This window comes from Artibeus jamaicensis, unplaced genomic scaffold, assembly GCF_021234435.1.
Source record: "Artibeus jamaicensis isolate MK-2021 breed Jamaican fruit bat unplaced genomic scaffold, CSHL_Jam_final contig_797, whole genome shotgun sequence".
Classification (NCBI taxonomy): domain Eukaryota; kingdom Metazoa; phylum Chordata; class Mammalia; order Chiroptera; family Phyllostomidae; genus Artibeus; species Artibeus jamaicensis.
Genome location: NW_026521977.1, coordinates 25,588,274 through 25,608,125, shown reverse-complemented (window position 1 = coordinate 25,608,125; position 19,852 = coordinate 25,588,274). Strand labels below are relative to the sequence as shown.

The 19,852-nt window shown below is 37.7% G+C and overlaps 1 long non-coding RNA gene across 1 annotated transcript in view; it reads left to right on the top strand.

Moving 5' to 3' along the window:
• LOC128628553 (uncharacterized) overlaps positions 1-19,852 on the top strand; it is a 266,595-nt gene that overhangs the window by 53,806 nt on the left and 192,937 nt on the right. The window contains exon 2 of the long non-coding RNA XR_008392966.1: positions 1,583-1,711. This is a non-coding gene — a long non-coding RNA (uncharacterized LOC128628553). The remainder of the gene's footprint in view (positions 1-1,582; positions 1,712-19,852) is intronic.

The window sequence follows — 19,852 nt, the reverse complement described above, 5'->3', positions numbered from 1 at the left end:
TACTTGAACAACAATAAAATAATTTTTTAAAATAAAGATTTTTATATGAGGTTGAGTTGAGAAACATTGATATAAACGGTAGGCATCCTTCTGAGTTTGATGGAGTTTTGGATTTCAATACAATAATAATTGTGATGGTACTTATTGGACACTTATTACACACCAGATACTTGAAATGTCTCTGTGTGGAGAGCATGTTTGTAACTTTTAAGAAGAGTCCTTTAACCCTATGAGATAAATACAATGATCACACTTACATAAAGAGACTGAGGTCTTGCTCAAAATTCCATAGCTAATGACTGGGGACCTGAGTCTATGCGTAAAGCCACTCAGTGAGGAATAGTGTGACCTAAATAGCGCGAGCACTACTTCCAGCTCCATCGCTATCAGGGTCATCTCGGAAAAGCCATAGAGCTATGCAGGAAGTCTACTTTTCACTTATTTGTAAAATGAGAGGGGATGGAGGTAATTTTCTAGTTCTTATTAGTTCAAAAATAATACTTTTTTGCATGAAAATGAAGTTATCTTTAAAGAAGCATAACAATGAACTAATAGCTAACAGATAATGCATTTGTACACAATTTAGAGCAATATTCCATGGAAATATAAAAATTTAAGTACAGTTTGTCACCTTTTACACGAATCTTTCATTTTATCAACACTTCATATGTACATTTTCTGCTCTAAATATTGAACTGTTACTGTGATGTCTTTTGTTACAGTGGGGGTATATAGCCGTTGGGCTTATCCACAGGTCAGCTGTTCCTGGAATTTAAAAATATTTACTATTTTTCTCTTTTGCCCTTTCAAACTCTTCCAGAAAAGGGGCCTTCCAAGAATTATTGTTGTTTTAAAAAATCTGAATCTCAAGAGGGGTCTTAATTTGTTTTGTGCTCTACTGCACAAATCACTCTGTTCCGTGGGTCAGAAATGGGATGAAATCATTGTGTGCTTGCACTCACACTTCCTAGCATGGTTGTATTTTCTTATAATCAGCGGAATTGTTTTTAATATCTGACTTGCTCTTTCTGCCAAGCTTCTTACCCATGGAAGATAGCACTTGACAGAATAAGGGTGTTTTACTAACACTTCCCAAATTAACCTCAACAGCACTGTTGAAATCTAGTTCTGACTTTTAAGAGTGGTCATCTCCTTTCCCAGGCCTTAGATGTCAAAGCATTTATTGAGAAAAATATATAGTAGTTTATAGGCTTTGCTCATATAATGTTAAATTTTATAATATAAATCATGTAATAATAAGTACATACAACAGTATAATATGGAGTACATTATAATATGAATATATTATATATGAAAATAATATGATATAGTAGTATAATATATGGAACAGCATACTGCATAGTAGTGTAGGGGAGCACACTGAAATCATACATACAGACACAGATTATGTATATGTGTAAATATATGTATAAATTATATTCATAAATTATAAATTACGTTTAATTCAGTGAATGTCAAATATTAATTGTTCTTTTTTTCTAATAAGCTCATGGCATAAACTGTTCAGGAGTATGTCTTCCTACCACACAATGTTTATTGCTGCTTTCTTTCTCTGTTGCAGATGGCATACTTGCTCTGGGGTTCTAGGTTCTGAAATATGGTGAGATGTATCTGTCTGCAGTAGAACATTATGGGCATCACTTTCAACTTAGTGCCCATGGAAAGGAAGTACAAAGAATAAAGAGTCAAGGTAACATTTAAATTCTTTTATGACCTTTGACCAATTTTCTTAAAAAAAATTAACCCCCAAAACCTCAGTGTGCAAAAGTTAACTCTTATCTCTCAAATGAGGAAAGTCTGATTATTTTGGTGATGAATGGCCTTACCAATCATTCCTTTAAAATACTACTCTACGTTGTTATGGCTTTGGAGCTATATTTGAAATTATCATTAATTTAAAAGATTGTTGGGGTCCCACAAAAGTTTACCTAGATACATCACCAGAGAAGCTTTGTGAAAATAAGTTTCTCCTCCAACCCAGTTGGATAAACCTATATCCATCTGTCCCATTTGCAAAGTTTAGCTAGTGTACTGTTATTTTCAGATTGGTGAGAGGACTTGAAGAGACACAGTTGGCATTGGAAAGGATATCTGATTGAACTTTTAGTGTTAGGGTATTGCTGTTTACTTTATTCTTTTACTGTAAGTAGGGCTTCATTCACATAAATTTTCTGGATGTCTTGTGTTGAGTGTCATGGATAAGCTCAAAAAGGAACCCAGTCCCTATCCCCTGAGAGTTTGGTGTCATATGTGTGCAGTGGCCTTGTGTTTTGAGTTTTTAATATAGTTCTGATTTCAAATAGTCTACACCATATTCCCCATAAAAGATAGAAATAATTTAGAAATAACTGTTTTCCACATCCAAACTACTTTCTCTGCGACTTTTTTGTGCTATTGACAGATTTGAAAATCTTTAGGAAAACTTATTTCATTTTTGTGTGTGTTAAAAAAATGTAACCAAGGGAATTGTTACTATACAGTAAGACATGAAGTTGTCAATATCTTACAAGAGGCACAAGTGACATGCTCTTACTTTTCAGAAATAATGTTATCTTGTGGGATCAGGGAGGGCCTTATGGAAGCAATGGCATTAGAAGTAGGTTAAATAATATGGGAAGTAATACTTGATGATTACCCAGCACCAGTTGTCTAACTAGTGTGTGTGTGTGTGTGTGTGTGTGTGTGTGTGTGTGTATGTGTGTCCATTTCTTTTTCAAATCTCATGAAGTAGTTTCTCTCACTCTCCCTATTAATAAAGTGAGGAAAAGGAATATTAAAAAGATATGTGTGCCCAATTGGGGGTGGAACTGGGACTTGAGCTCAGATATGTTTGGCTCTAAGCTCTGCATTTAAATCACTATATCCCATTTTGTCTAGGCGGAATTAAATGTGCAGAGCTAAGAGGGGGAGAAAGAGTATTTGAAATAGTAGGAGTGTCACGAGCACAGACAGAGACTGAAAAGCACAGGCAAACAGTCAACAGAGGGCAGTAGATTTGGGTGGAGCTAATGGTGTAGGGGAAATGGAAAACAAATTTGTCCCTGCCATTTGGGGCGAGATGGTGAAAAGCCCTGGGTGCCAAGCTGGAGATGCTGACTCTTCTCTTTAGGAATAGAGTCATTAGTGATTAGTGCTAAGGAAGGGTTGGGATAAGCATGTAAGATGCCGGGGAAGGACTGATTAGTTACAAGGTGAAGGCTCCGATCTCAGAAAGCTAATGAGGATCTGAGCAGCAGAGGCGACTGCAGAAGGGCCAGGGTGTGTGATGAGCTCTGAGGTGCACACATGGGGCCACGTGACCTAGCGAGTAGACACAGGCTCCATAGGAGGAGAAGCGATTGAAGACAGAGTATCATGACTTCGGACACCCTGGCTGGGACACCAGGGGGGACATTTCTAGGAGGCATTTGAAACATTTTTCCTGGTGGATCACGAGTCACCTGTCCCGTTCAGAGAAGAATGCTGTATCAAGCATTATGACAGAATGAAGGTGAGGCAGAAATAAAATGAACATTTCTCTCTTTCCGAAAGACACGGTTCTAGGTACTTTACTACAATAATCCTATGAGATAAACAATAGTAACTCCATGTTAAAGGCAATGAAATGGCTTAAAAGAAGTTATGATTTTCCCAAAGCTAAAGTATTCGCTAGTAATAGAGCCAGGATTCAAACTGCTTCACTGAGGGGCCTGAAGTCATTGGTCTTTGAAATTATCACTTATTTTTTCATTTACTCATTATTTATTTGTTTATGTAGCATTTATTTTGCATGAAGCATTGCTCAGTCTCCAAGAAAAATTTACTGTGTGGAAATAATCAACATTTCAATAGGCTACTATTTATGTATATTTCAAAAGAGAAACCCACAAAATAATGCTGTATGTTTTCTATGAATATTAATTATTTGTATAATTAAGATTAAAATTTAAAATGGATATCTCTGCCACAAATGGCTTTCCACACAGACATGATTATTATAAAAAGAATTCGAATTAAGTAAATGAAGACATATATTGAGTTTATAGAGGTTATTTAGAACAACTTTTTGTTAAGTGAGAGACATCTTTTTTTCTCATGACTGCTGGTCTCTTTTGAAGAAAGCTGGGCGAGCTTCTATTAACAGCTACGTGAGACACAACCAGTTAGGCAGACCTCATTTTTCTGAGGAATGTGTCAGGCAGTAGGTAGTAGTCCAAGGGAGACTTCCCAGCAGGAGTTTGTATATAACTTGTTCATTCTTATGGTTGGAATCAATAAAAGCCGACTGTGTTCTTTTGTAAGTGTGCTCAGGCATAAGTTTGAGGGTCTCATCTATGAAGCTTCCCCACTGGGGACCTCCTTTAGCCACCTTCAGCCCTGCTCCTGCCCCGCCGTGAATCAAAGCTGCAGTTGTAATTAGCTTTCCCCAGGTACTCTTATTTCGGCCTTACAGATTTGTACTTATACTGTCTTCTTTACTGTGTTTCCTCTTTGCTTTTTAACCCTCCTACCCCTTCACGTCTCAGCTTGAATTTCACTTTCACCAAAAAGTCATCTGCATCCCACCTCCCGAACTGGACTGGGTGTTTCTTCATGTGCCCCCATAGCCCTCCGGTTCCTGCACCACTTCCTTCCCTCCACTCATCTAAGGCAGTTGTCCAACCTGGCTGGGTATCAGAATCACAGTGAAGCTTTAAAAAATGTGACCATATGGGCCTTGCCTGTTGCATCTGAATCTTGAGGATTTTATCTGGGTATTACTTATTTTTATGTATAGTCTCCACCATGTCATTGCAACTAATGCTTCTTGATGTTGAGTGCATGAAGAAGAGAGGCTCCGGTGGTCTGTAGCTGGTCATTTTACTGGTACCGAAAACCTCGTTTCCAACCTCATCAGTAGTTCTGGCCTTATTGGAGTTTCCAGAATAATGTCACGAAGACAGATTGATTTGATTTGCCTCATTGCAGCATCTTTCAGTGGCCGTTTTAGGTCGGCCCTTCCCGTCACCTCATATCTGATATATCTGATAACAGCAGCAGGATGAGGCATGACCTGGACCAGGAAAGGCATGATATATTCACTTTTGTTCCCTGGAGACTCATTCTTGATTTCATGAGATGTCATGCAGCATCTCTCAGTTGACATTTCAGTAGGTATTCTTGGAAGCAGACGCTCCTAATACCTTGGTGTCTAGGATATGGCTCAAAATCAGGTGTGTCCTCCCAACACTCAGTTTCCATAAATCAAAGAGAAGCAGAAGGGTATAGTGTTTAATAGCTCAAGTTCTGGAGCCTGATTGGGGGTCTGGAGGCAAATTCTGTCGTTTCACTGAGCTGTGTGCTTTTTGGTGCTTCACTGTGGAAAAATAGTACGGCGTCTACTTCTTCAAGTGTTAGCAGGATTAAATGGGTTAATATACATGCAGAATTTAGAAGATTGTCCAGTACATTGTAAATGCTTTAAAAATATTGGCTATTTCACTCTTAAAGGTTAGGCATTCACCAGGGTTACAAAGATGTTACAGAAAAATATGAAGAAGATAAAGAATAAACTAATCGCAGATAATATAAAATCACTAAAGATAATGGAGTACGAAATGTCATTGTATACACTGAAGAAGATTTGAAAAATGCGGTTTGTTAGAGAGGATATCAACAGGAGCAGATTTACCAGCTTCATTGTCCCCTTACTAGGCCTGGGAAGGTCTTAGTAATTTTGCATTGCAATTTTGCGTTCTTCAAAGAGTCTGTGTTAAATTGTGTGAACTTTAAGACTGGTAACACCTGGATCTTCTAAATCAAAATGAAAAACACTATTCAGAAAGACAAACCAAAAGAGGAATTCAGGCCAAATTGGTGAGGTAGATATATAAAATATTGACTACCGACTTGCCTTTTAAGCTGGAGCTCATTATAACTTACCCAAATTCCATTTTATCTGCCTTTTAGGAAGCTCTTCTAACACCTTCCTAAAAGAATCTGTTGGCCCCATGTTTGGACACATTAACTCTTATTTTCCCCTTTAATTGCCTTAATGTTGAAATATGAGGAAGATTTAATTAACTATCCTGTTGGGGGAAGAAAAGTTAATAGCAATTTTAATGAGTGTAACCTTAGCAGGATTTGTAATAATCCTGAAAAGATGGCGAAGTCACTTCTTTCTCCACTTGACTCTCTCACCTTCTGTGAATGGCTGTAAGCACCGATTACGGTGATTAATTACCTACTGGAAGGCTTGTCTCCAGCTCATCTTCTTATCCTAAAACCACTGCAGTCAGAAGACTATAATGAGAATTCTCAATGTACAAAGAATAAAGTGGCATTTTTTTTTACAATATAAAGACAGAATTTGATAAAGAACATCTGCCTAGAGCTTTTACAAAGCACAGTGGAAGGCAAATGAGCTGCATTAGTCTGGCCTTAGAAATTTCATCTAAAATGACAGAGAATGTGGTCGCCATGCCATTTATTAGAGAACCTACAAAGGTCATGCTCCAGAAGTAGGACTAATTCAGCCCTAGAGTAAATGATATTCTAGGACCACTCTAAATGCCATGGATGAGACATTTGTACTACTACAAGGCAGTGAATTTTTTTTTTTTTTTGCCTGGAATCACTCTCTGCACTGCAGTGCAGGAAGAACCTGGTGTCATCATTGAACTGAGTATTTAGAGTTCAGAGTTTGGTGCTCATCAGGAAACTGCAATTTATGGGATGGAAGGGGAACTGGAGTGACAAGAGTTATATTGGGAAGGGAGATTTCACTTGGCCCAGCAAAGAACAACTGAAGAAATAAAAATAGGTACTGGGGAGTCATTTGTTGACCTGAACTTGGCAGTGCTGGCAGACATCACGTTCCATCCAGAGAAGGGTGACCTTGCTGAATACCTGGGCACTCAGGAGAGAACCTAGAAAGGTCATGCTCCTGAAGTAGGACTAGGTTAGTCCTAGAGTGAATGATATTCTAGAGTTACTCTGACAAAACAAAGACTTAAAAGGATCAAGCAGGCTGCAAGTATGTGTACTATCTTCTGGAATGAAGCCCACTATTCTACTCAGGGAGACAACAAAATCCAGGTGTACATGAATGCAGCATCTGTGAGGTTTGTGATATAACAAAAATATATTAGAGATGTGAAGCAGAAAAAAATGTCCCAGTAAATAACTGTCTAATAGAAACCTGTACCCAATTGTAGGTATGAGAGAATTTTCATATAAGAATGTTTAAACAATTATTATAAATGTGTTCAAAGTATAAAGGAAAATATATGTACCTATAATTAGGAAAATCATTGTAATAGAGAAGTAAAAATGCAGAAAGGATCCTAATGAGCTATATACATGAAAAATATAATATTTGAAATAAAAAATACCAGGTAGGATTCACAACAGATTTTTCACCATAGAACAGATCACTAGTAAATTAGTAGAAAAGGGCCAAATATACAAAGTGAAGCCAAAAGAAGAAAAGCCGAAATAAGCTGTTCAGAGCTCGGGTGATTTGTCATATTATGCTTGTATAAGGGAAAGATTTTGGGTCAGAAAAAAATGACTTTAATGATATCAAGGTTGAAAAAAATTTGAATTTGAAAAAATATACAAAGCACACATTTATGAATGTCAAAAAAGCAAGAAAAATGAACTCAAATAAACCATACCCATGCACACTATGATCAAACTGCTCAAAGTTGATAACAAAAAAATACTAAGAACAACCAGACAAAGTAGCATATCACACAAGAGCAGTAGTCATAAGAATGATTCTCTCTCTTCATTAGGAAAAACTGCAAGCCAGAAGACAAGCTTAGAGTACTGAAATGACAATCTTAAAGTGCTGGAGGAAAAATGGTAACTTAGAATTTTATGGAGAGTGAAAATATTCTCCAATAATGAAGGCTAATGAAAGCTAATAAAAAGCATTAAAAAAAACAAAACAAAAGTTAATGGAATTGGCCAACAGCAGATCAGCAGTATGTGAAATGTTACAGGATGTTCTTCTGAAGGTAAGTGATACCAGATGGAACCTGAGATCTGTATAAAAGAAAAAAGAGCAATGGGAATTGTTGGTAGGTAAGTTAATTTTTCTCTTAAAATGTATTTAAATGATATTTGTCTATAAAAGAATGATAAAAGTACTTATCGATGCTTATCGTAAGAAGTAAAACACAAGATAATAAAAGAATGGGAGGGTTGAAATAGAAGTCTGCTTTGTACACTTATAATAACTGACATGGCATAATATTAACAGAAGTGATGTAATGTTATCTGAAGGCAGAGTGTAATACATTAAAAACATACATTTTAAGCCTTAGAGAAACCTCTAAACAACAACAGATAATGGCTCATAAAGCATTCCAAGATAAGGTATATTGCTAAATATTGCTAAGTTAATAAAGAAGAAAACCAAGAAAGGAGAGAATTAAAGAATAAGAAATAGGACCAAAAATCTCCAGAATATTAGACTTAAAATAAATCAAAGAAAATATCATTTTTAATAGAAATAAATCATTCCATCTTTAAAAAGATTCTCAGACTGTATAAAAAAAAACAAAACCTAACAACATGCTCTGTGCAAGAGGAGCACATTAAATGTAAAGCTACAGATGGGTTGAATTTAAAAGGATGAAAAACAGTTACACTATGAAAATACCAAAAATAGGAAAGCTGGCAATATTAATACATAAAATATTCCTCAGGAGGATTATTGCAAGAGAGGTAGAGAAATATTCTATAATTATAAAATGGTTAATTTGTTAAGATACAATAATCCAAAAATATGCACAAACCTAATAACAGTGTTTGAAACTCCATGAAGCAAAAGTGTTGGAAAGGAACAGAGAAATAGATAATTTCACTATGATAGTTGTTGCTAATGTGTTTTTTGAAGATGGAAGGTTTGGGGCAACTCTGTGTCGAGCATCTATCAGCACCATTTTCCCGACAGCATGTGCTCACTTACTTTCTCTGTGTCGAGTTTTTGTAATTATCACAACATTTCAAACCTTTTCATTACTACGTGTGATAGTGATCTATGATCAGCGGTCTTCGATGTTACTGTTGCAGTTGATTTGGAGCACCACAAAAACATGCTCATAATTGACAGTGAACTTGATAAATGTGTGTCTTTGGACTGCTCCATGGACTGCCCATTCCCTTGTCTCCTTCCCTCTCCTTTGGCCTCCCCATTCCCTGAGACACTATATTGAAATCTGGCTGTTTAATAACCTCACAATGGCCTCTAAGTGTTTAAGTGAAAGGAAGACTTAGACATCTCATACTTTAAGTTAAACATTAGAAGTGATTAAGCGTAGTGAGGACAGCATATTGAAATCCAAGACAGGCTGAAAGCTAAGCCTCTTGTGCCACATAATTAGCCAAGTTGGGAATGAAAAGGAAATGTATAGAATACTTGAAGGAAATTAAAAATGCTACTCCAGTGAAGACATGAATAATGAGAAAGCCAAACAGCCTTATTGCTGATATGGAGAAAGTTTCAGTGGTCTGACTACAAGATCAAACCAGCCAGAACATTTCCTTAAACCCGGGACTTACCTAGAACAAGGCCAGAACTCGCTTCATTCCTAGGAAGACTGAGAGAGGTGAAAAAGCTGTGGAAGAAGAATTCAAAGCTAGCAGAGATCGGTTCATGAGGTTTAAGGAAAGAAGCGGTCTCTGTAACATAAATGTGTAAATCGAAGCAGCAAGTGCTGATGTAGCAGCTGCAGCAAAGTTATCCAAAGATAATCATTTAAAGATAATGAAAACAACAGATTTTCACTGTAGATAAAACAGCTTCATGTTGGAATAAAATGTTCTGTAAGACTTTCACAGCCAGAGAGGAGAAGTCAATGCCTGGCCTTAAAGCTTCAGGGGACACTCCCTTTAGGGGCTAATGCTGATGACTTAAGTTGAAGCCAGTGCGCACTTACCCTTCCAAAAATCCTCGGGCCCTTAGGAATTATGCTAAATCTGCTCTGCCTGTGCTCTGTAAATGGAAAAACAAAACCTGGATGACAACATGTCTGTTTACAACATGGTTTACTAAATATTTTAAGCCCACTGTTGAGCCCTACCACTCAGAAAAAAATTCCTCTCAAAATATTATTGTTCATTGACAATGCATCAGGTCATGCCAGAGTTCTGATGGAGATGTACGAGATTAATGTTGTTTTCGTTACTGCTAACACAACATCTATTCTACAGCCATTGATCAAGGAGTAATTTATACTTTTAAGCCTTATTCTTTAAGAAATACATTTCATAAGGCTATAGCTACCATAGATAGCTATTCCTTTGATGGACCTGGGCAAAGTAAATTGAAAACCTCTGCAAAGCATTCACCACTCTAGGTGCCATTAAGAACCCTGATTTTACCTTCCTGGATGGCTTTGAGGGTTCAGGATTTCAGTGGAAGAAGTAACTGCAGCTGCGGTGGAAATAGCAACAGAACTAGAATTAGAAGTAGAGCCTGAAGATGTGACCCAGTTGCTACGGTCTCATGATAAAGCTTGAACAGATGAAGAATCGCCTCTAATGGATGACTGAGGAAAGTGGTTTCTTCATGCGGAATCTGCTCCTGCTGCAGATACTGTGAAGATGGTTGAAGTAACAGCTAAGGATTTAGAATATACAAATTAAGTTGATAAAGCAGGATTTGATAGGACTAACTAGCAAATTTTGAAAGAAGGTGGATAAAATCCTAGCAAACAGCATTACATGCTACAGAAATTGTTTGTGAAAGGAGGAGTCATTTGATGCAGCAAACTTCATTGTTGTCTTACTGTTTTTTAATTGTCATCACAACCTTCGGCCACCACGACTCTCATCAGTCAGCTGCCATCAGTATTGAGGCAGACTGTCTACTAGCAACAACAAGAACAAAAAATGACTTGCCAAAGGCTCATATGATGATTAGTATTTTTTAGCAATACAGCATTTTTAAATTAAGACTGTGTGGTTTTTTAGATATAATGCTATTGCAAACTTAATAGACTACAGTGTAATGTAAACTTTACGAGCACTGAAAAAACCAAAAAAATATCCCCCCCACTACTGAGGATCTCCTACAACTGCTGTGATACTTCTCTCCCTTTCTCCCTGTGGTTCCATTCTAATGAGGGGAATGTGAAGGCCTGTGCCTGTGAACTCTTCACCCTCCCTCTGCATGTCTTCCCATGTTCCACAGCCCAGTGGAGATTGGTTTTCTTTTTCTTTCTGCTTTGCAAGGACACACACACACACTCACACTCACACACACTCACACACACTCTTCTGCCTCTTTGCCTGGTTCCTCACTGGCAAAGGAATTCAGGAGGAGATGCTGGCTTACTGATAAAGGAATACCCTAAACGAATATGTTTGTTAGTTATGAAATGGCTTAGGGGTAGGAAAAATCTGGATTGGGAGGCCATTCTGAAAGAAGGCAGAGAATAGATAGTAAATATCCACCTAATACAAGAATTTTTTCTACAATATACCTGACAGGTGGTCGGTCATTCAGCTTTTCCCGGTATCTTTCTAGTGACTAATGTTCCTTCCTTCAAGGCTCTGTCCATTTCAGAGTTGAACAGCTGTATTGATTCTCATGCATTATGTGGCCATAATGGGTCATGAAAGACTGAGAGCAGGGAATTTAATTAATTCTTCTTTGCATCCTCCACAGTAATGGTCCAAAATAATGTTTCATATTTAGAAGTCTCTCAATGAACTGTTTGCTGAAATAATGAACTTTACTGAGGTGCATTCTGCCACTATAAATCATATCTCTTCATCCTGGTTCTGCTCCTCAGTGCTCCTCAAGGTTGGATAGTCCTTCAGGTATCTGTAGGTAGATATGTTTTTAGTGAAGCTTTGGGTGTGTGTGTGTGTGTGCATGTGCAGGCCAAGTATTCTATTTCCTCCATTTGACCTCAAGATGATTTCTACACTATTGGTCATTTTTATTTGAATTCTTTAAAGAGAAAAGCAGAGCATAGCTCTGTGGTCCTATCCAATAGCATGAGCTATTACCATCAGAAAGCAGCTGGGAGGTTACAAGAGAAGAGGAAATATCTTACATATATATTAACAGAAGGCTTGGAAAACTATGTTCTCTAGTACATGCCCTAAAAAAGGGCATGAAATTACTAGAGAGTCCAGAATGTATATTTGGTAATTAATAAAGCATTTGATATAAAGTTCTCATGAAATTTTACTTGCAAATTTCAGTGAAATTAGGTTGGCTAAAAACAGAATCCCATTGTCTCAAAAAAAAATAAAAATCACTTAGAAAGCTTTTAACAAAGGATATGAGAAATAGCAGGGATTCGGGATTAGGGCAGTATCTAGAAACCACTGGGTAGGGTGTGAGAGGACAGAGAGAGTGCTGTGCACAGTTCTGAATGGTTGGAAGAATGGAGTGTAGCACAAGCAAATGCATGGGGTAAATGCTCTTTAGAGGTTCAGGGCTGCAAGCATGAACAAAGACTGGAATGGAACAGAAAGGATGCTAATAAGACATAATTAAAGTAGATAGTCCTGAATTCAAATGCACAAAATGACAGTTCACATTGCTTTGAGATTTTACCAAATGTCAGGACTCAGTACTTTCTACTCTGATTGACGTGCAGTTTAATGGAATAGCTGTTAAGTGAAGGGTATAAGTGTGAATGTCAGAGGCTGGTTCATGCAGATCAGAGCCTACAAAATGGTTAAGGCCAGATGCACTTGCTTCAACTCAGGAGTCTGGTCCTGTGCCTCGGGACTTTTCTGAAGAACTCGTGTTTTGGAGAACTGTTTCTTTCCAACAATAGTTACATAGCTTTCAAGCTGGCTAAAAATTTAGAAGAAAAATAGACATTTATTTTGTTAGAAGATTTGGGATGCTCTTTGCCTGAGATGATCAAGTAATTTATTGTTCAAATTAGGACGTGTTTGAGAGTGAAAGGAGACGCTCTCATTGGAACACTAGGATATTTGGACAGAGGCATGCACCGATGTTGTCCTGGGAAAAGTAAGGTTTCAGCTACCATGTTGTGTGTGGTCAACTGCTTTTAACTAATTGGAGGGGTACCTCCAGATGCTCTGGGGGTTGAACCAGCAGCCATAGGCCCTTATGTTCTGTGGGAAGCTAAACAATTTTTTCTCAGTCATTTGTCTCTGCTTTTCAACCAAAATCTATACCATAAATTACCTTAGGATTTGGAAAATTCTTGTTTGGTTTTCAATTTACAATGTGTTTTTGCTTACAACAGAATTTAAATTGCATACTAACTTGTGTGTTATGGGAGGCTAGAGTTCCAGCAAATTTTCACAGGTGAGTTGCACACAGTGTTACTGGGTTTCTGGGAGATGTGTTCCTGAGGTGAAGGATTGCAGAGTAGGGTACATTTTGTCAAGTAAGATATAAAAAGTAGAGCTTAATACCAGGTGAAAGCTGAACCGCCTGTGTACTGACACATGAAAGAATCTTGTCATAGGAGGGTAGATAACATGAACTTGATTAGTGTAAAGAAATTATTTACTTTAAATCCTAACACAAAGCCTAAGGAATAACCAACTGAATAGAAGAGTGACAATATATTTTTATTTGATTTCCAAATATATATATATATATTCAAAACTGGCATTTGTATTTTAATTCCTCTGCATGTGACACCAAAAATCCTGTATTTTTGGCCGTGAAAGTCATGAAGACACAAAGGCTAAGACCCGTGAATCTAAGGAGTTAAACCAGTTAACAAAGAGAGAGGCTGAAGGCCAAAGAGCATTTGGAGACAGGGCTTATCATGATTTTGGGGCAAAGTTAAGAGTGCGTGACTCATGCCTTTTGACTATAAGGGAAAACAAGCAGGACCTTGAGGGAGACATAAGTCTCCCAGATGCCTTAGAGTTCCATAGGGGCACAGTGATATTTGCTAATGTGTAAAGTGTATTGAGCATTAATTAAAGGGCCTGCTGCATGTACTGAGGCTAGTACGGATGTTCTCACTCTGCAGAAGGGAACATATGCTGTGTGGGACCGTGGGGAGAGCTCCTGGACCCACAGTCTCTGAAGACACAAAAGGACAGTCATTCTGCTCTGACAGCTGCTTTGAGCATAGTCCATGCAGACATGACTCTTACTATTATTTGGATTTTGAGAGGCCTGGGAATTGATGAAAAAATAATTGAATCTCATGTTTAGAAGTACATGATGCTTGAAATCTTTGCATAACACTGACCCCATAGGCCCTTTCTTCTAACCTTATATCAGAGCTTGTTGAAAGGGTTCACTTTCACTGTCTTCATTTTCTTTGACACCTTTAAATCTGGTTTCTGGACTGTCCACTGATTCTTTGAAAGGTCTCCTGGTGGACTTGTTCAATTACTTGTTTATATCTGAATTATTTCATAGACAGTTAGTCCCATGCTGGTAAAGCCTGGTTTTTCCTGCTTATCACCCCATCCCCACCTAGCATTAAACCTAGCTTATAGTAAATGCAATATAAATGCTAGCTGAATAAATGAATGAATAAATGATCTAATGTTATAGCCAATGAATACTGACTAGTCCTTAATCCTTTTCATTGAAACATTTTTTTTCTATTTTATTGGCTTTTTTTAAACCTTGCCTTTAAACATTGGTATTTACAGTGCTTTATCCTGTGACTTTTTGTCTAATTTTATGTACTTTTCTTGGGTGACCTATCCTTGGATAGATACTGGTAAATGGCTTCAAAATGCTATGTGTAGCTAAGAGCTAAGACCTTTCTCTTCTGTGTGTTGAATCAATCTATCCAACTATCTGCTGAATATTTCAACCTGAACAATAAATAGGTTGTCCAATTTGTATTTGGAAACATCCAGTAGAGAGAACTCCTCTGGATTCTTTAGGCTTCTCTATATTTTTGTGAACTATATACATATATATGTATATAGTATTATCTATTGTTCATCCTTACAACTATTCTGGGTATATATAATCTTTTGTCACTTTTTGCCAGCACAGTTTTATATGGTTCTAGTTATTAAACATACATTTAAGATTCATATTTATGAAAATGTTAAAGGTAAAATGGGAGCATCTTAGAAAACATGAAAGCTGCAGGCCTGAGGCTTTGGCTAACTAATATTTTTAACTGAGCTCTTGGTGTGTGTAACAGTGTGCTAAGCACTTTTCACAAAAGCTCTGTGAAATAAGTATTATTACCTGTATTCTACAAGTGAAGAAACTAAGGTGCAGAAAAATTATATACTTTGTCCCAGGTCATATAACTAGAATGTGCCAGTGTTATATACTACATCAGATTGCTACGAGGCTAAGCTCTGAATTCCCCAGGTGCATGTTTCTGGGCCCCTCTGTGTTTAATGAATTCTTTGCATACTTGCAAGCAGTACTTTTTCTTTGGTGAAGCCTCTCTGTTCCTGTCTTACTCTACCATCCTGACTTGTACATTGTTTCTGAATCTCTCTTGCTTTCTCTGACTCTTGCTCTTGAGATCCTGGAATGACTAATACAACAACCTTCATTCAGAGCCAGAAAACTTGTCCATTTCAAGGGCTCTTGGCTCATCACTGAGATGGTGAATGGGAAGCCTTGAACAAGAATATGAACCCCTGGGGCGGAGAGTGAATGGATCTGTTTTGATATAATCAGGTCGCGCTTGCTGTTATGTTGGATTGGCAGGGACCGGAGAGGATAAGCAGATAGAGAGCTGAGCAGTGGCATCATACTGTCATTCATAGTGTCATTCATATGTGTTCTTTGACTATGTAGCAGAAAGAAGAAGGAATTCCCACTTTTAGTGACAGCATGGATGGAACTGGAGATTATTATGCGAAGTGAAATAAGCCAGTTGGTGAAAGACAAACACCATATGATCTCACTTACAAGAGGAATCTAATGAACAAAATAAACTAACAAGCAAACACAGATCCACATGCAATTCTCTACTTAAATGTAATGACAGCATTCTGTTTTTGAAACAAATTGTGATGGGTGATGAAAAGTGGATACTTTTTAATAATGTAAAATGCATGAGATCATGGGGCAAGTGAAATGAATCACTACCAACCACACCAAAGGCTGGTCTTCATCCAAAGAAGGTGATGTGTATATGCTGGGATTGGAAGGGAGTCCTCTATTATGAGCTCCTTCCAGAACACCAAACTATAAATTCCAATAAGTACTGCTTCCACTTAGACCAACTGAAAGCAGCACTTGGCAAAAGGCATCCAGAATTAGTCAACAGAAAGTGCATAATCTTCCATCAGGATAATGCAAGACTGCACGTTTCTTTGATGACCAAGCAAAACTGTTACACCTGGGCTGGGAAGTTCTGATTCATCCTTTGTATTCACTGGATATGGCACCTTTGGATTTCCATGTATTTTGGTCTTTACAACATTCTCTTAATGGAATAAATTTCAATTCCCTGAAAGACTGCAAAAGGCACCTGGAACAGTTCTTTGCTCAAAAAGATAAGTTTGGGGAAGATGGAATTATGGAGTTGCCTGAGAGGTGGCAGAAAGTAGTGGAACAAAATGGTGAATATGTTGTTCAATAAAGGTATTGGTGAAAATGAAAAGTGTGTCTTTTGTTTTTGTAGTTCTCTGTTCTTTCTTTCCTCATGTGATTTGATGTTATGTTTGAATTCTTTTTATTTCTTTTTGTGTATCATAGATTTTTGGTTTATGGTATATATACATATGTGTATGTATATATATAATAGACCTTTTTTATTTATATATAAAATCTCAGTCTATTTCAAGTTGATGGTTGCTTAGTTCAAATGCATTCTAAAAGCACTGTACTTTTATCCCCCATCACGTTTTATGCTTTTGACATTATATTCCCATATTCTTTGTGTGTATGAGAAAGAGTTTGAATCGGGTACTTATTGTAGATATAAACGACTTTATTACATTTGTCTTTTAACCTTTGTGCTACTAGCTTTTTAAGTGATTGGTCCATTACTTTTATTATATGTTTGCTTTTACCACTGAGATTTTTTGTCATATATTTCCTTATTTCTAGTTTTGGCCTTTTCTTTTTTCATTTAAAGAAGTTCCTTTAACATTTTTTGAAATGCCAATATTATGTTGATGAACTCCTTTAGCTTTTGCTTGTCCAAGAAACTCTTTTATCTCTTAATTCTAAATGATAACCTTGCTTGGCTAAGTATTCTTTGTTGTACACTTTTCCCTTTAATCACTTTGAATATAACACATTATGGAAGTCCCCTTAAATATAACTAGTTGTTTTTTTCCTGCTGCTTTTAAGATTTTTAAATCCTTAACTTTTGAAATTTTAAGTATGCTATGTCTTGGTTTGGGTTTCTTTGGGTTCATATTCTTAGAGATTTTCTGTGCTTCTTCCAGTTGGATGTCTGTTTTCTTTTCACCAGGTTAGGGAAGTTTTCAGCCATTATTTTTTCCAGCAAATTTTCCATCCCTTTCTCTATCTCTTTTGAGGTAGAGACCCTGGGACCCTTATAATGCAAATGTTACTGTGCCTGAGGTAGCCCTAGAATTCCCCGAAATGAAAATGAATCTTTTCTTCTTTTCACTGTTCCAGTATGGTCGTTCCTACTACCTTATGTCACAGATCACTAATTCATTCTTCTACATTATCTAAATTGCTATTCATTTTTGTATGTATTTGATTTTTAATTGAATTTATTGGGGTGACATTGGTTAATAAAACTATACAGGTTTCAGGTATACAGTTCTACAACACATCATCTGTATATTATGTTGTGTGTTTAACACTTCAAGTCAAGTCTCCTTCCATCACCATTTATTCCTCCTTTACCTTCTTCTATTCCCCCACCTTGTTTCCCTCTGGCAATCACCATACTGTTGTCTGTGTCCATGATTCTTTCTTTGACTTTTTTTTTGCTTAATACCTTTTCACTCAGCCCCCAACCCTCTGCCCTCTGACTTCTGCCACTGTATTTTCTGTATTCATGAATCTGTCTCTACTTTGTTCTTTTGTTCATTAGATTCCACATAAGTGAAATCACATGGTACTGGCTTTTCTCTGATTGTCTTATTTCACTTAGCATAATACTCTTCAAATCCATCCGTGCTGTAGCAAAAGGTAAGGGTAAGATTTCCTTTTTTTAAATAGATGAGTAGTATTCCATTACTTTATAGATGAGTAAATGTCCACAACTTTTTTATCCACTCATCTACTGTTGGACACTTGGGCTGCTTTCAAATCTTGGCTATTGTATACAACACTGCAATGACCATAAAGGTGCATATATTCATTCAAATTAGTGTGTGAGGTTTCTTTGGATATATTCCCTGAAGTGGAATTGCTGAGTTATAAGGCAGTTCCATTTTTAATTTTTGGAGGTAACTCCATAGTGCTTTCTACAATGGCTGCACCAATCTGCGTTCCTACCAACAGTGTTTGTGTTGCATTTTTCATTTGATTTGCTGTATTCTTTAGTTCTGGTTGGGTCATTTTTATATTTTCTCTCTCTTAATGAAATCCTCACCGTCTTCATTAGTTCTTCTCTTGAGTTTGGTGAGCATCTTTATGACCATTTCTTTTTATCTGTTAGACTGTTTATGTACATTTTTTCCACTGGTTTTATCTTATTATTTTGTTTGGAATATGTTTCTTTTTCCCCCTCATATTGCCTAACTCTTTATGTGTTAGGTAGATCAGCTACCCCTTAAAAGCCCAACTTTATGTAGAAGATGTTCTATGGAGCCCAGTGCTGCAACAATCCCCAGTCACCAGAGCTGGCTGCTTCAGGAGTGATCCCTTTTGTTGTTGTTGGGCTGCAATTGCTGTTGCCATGCAAGTAGGTGGGATGTTCCCGGGCCTGTTTTTTTGTGAGGTGTGTATTAGACTGCTGCAAGTAGCTTGGTAGCCAGGCCTGGCCCCAGCCTTTCTGGTTGCATGGTTGGCTATGATTATTGCGTGTGTGCTGGTATTGGGAAAGACTCCTGGTGTGCCTGGCTGTGATACTCAACCTTGATAGTTGTGGGTGCACTGTAGGGCAAGGGATGGCCCCCCAAGAGTGGGAGGCACTTTGGAGTGGTGCCAGTGCCAATCAAAGATGCTAGCTGGGTGTGGTAGGGCAAGAGCTGCTTTGGAGGTGGGCAGGTTGGATGGGGAAGGACCTCTGGGAGACTTGGCAAGGTCAGTGATAAGTATTGTAAATGGTGTTTGTCAGTGCTAGGCCATTAAGGTGGAAGGAGAGTTTTTTTTAAAAAATGGCTTCTACCAAGAACTGTGTCCCTGGAGAAAGTTCCAGCTTATTCCTATCCTTTAGGCACTTGTCTTAAAATTAGTTAATGTCTTCTCTTTGTACATGACCCAGGTGATTTTCTGCTGCCTCTGCACTGGGTCTAATGCAAGTGAGTTTGCATGCTAGCCCTTAGGAGCAAGTTCTCTGTTTCCTACAGGCCTTTGGCTCTCTTGGACATAGTAAGCCCCCACTGGTGCTCAAAACTTGATGTCACAGGGCTCCTCTTCCCAGTGCAGATCACCCAGTGGGGAGTCTGATGTGTTGCTCAAACCCCTTGCTTCACAGAGGGGACCTCTACAGTTGTGATATCTCTCTCACTTGTGGGTTGATGCTACAGGGATGTAAGTCCTGACTGGACTGCCTCTGCCCTTCCTACCTGTCTCAGTGTGGCTTTTCCTTTATATCCTTAGTTGTAGAAAGTCTGTTCTGCCAGTCTTCATGTTGTTCTCAGTGGAACTGGTTCTATAAGAAGTTGTGGTTTTGGTGTGTTGGTAGGAGGAGGTGAGCTCTGGATCTTCCTACTTTGCCATCTTGGCCCCCTCCTATAGCTAATTATTATTGTTGTTAAATGCTTTTTCTGTGATAAGCATTGTACCAAGACCATGGTATCCTTACCTCCTTGA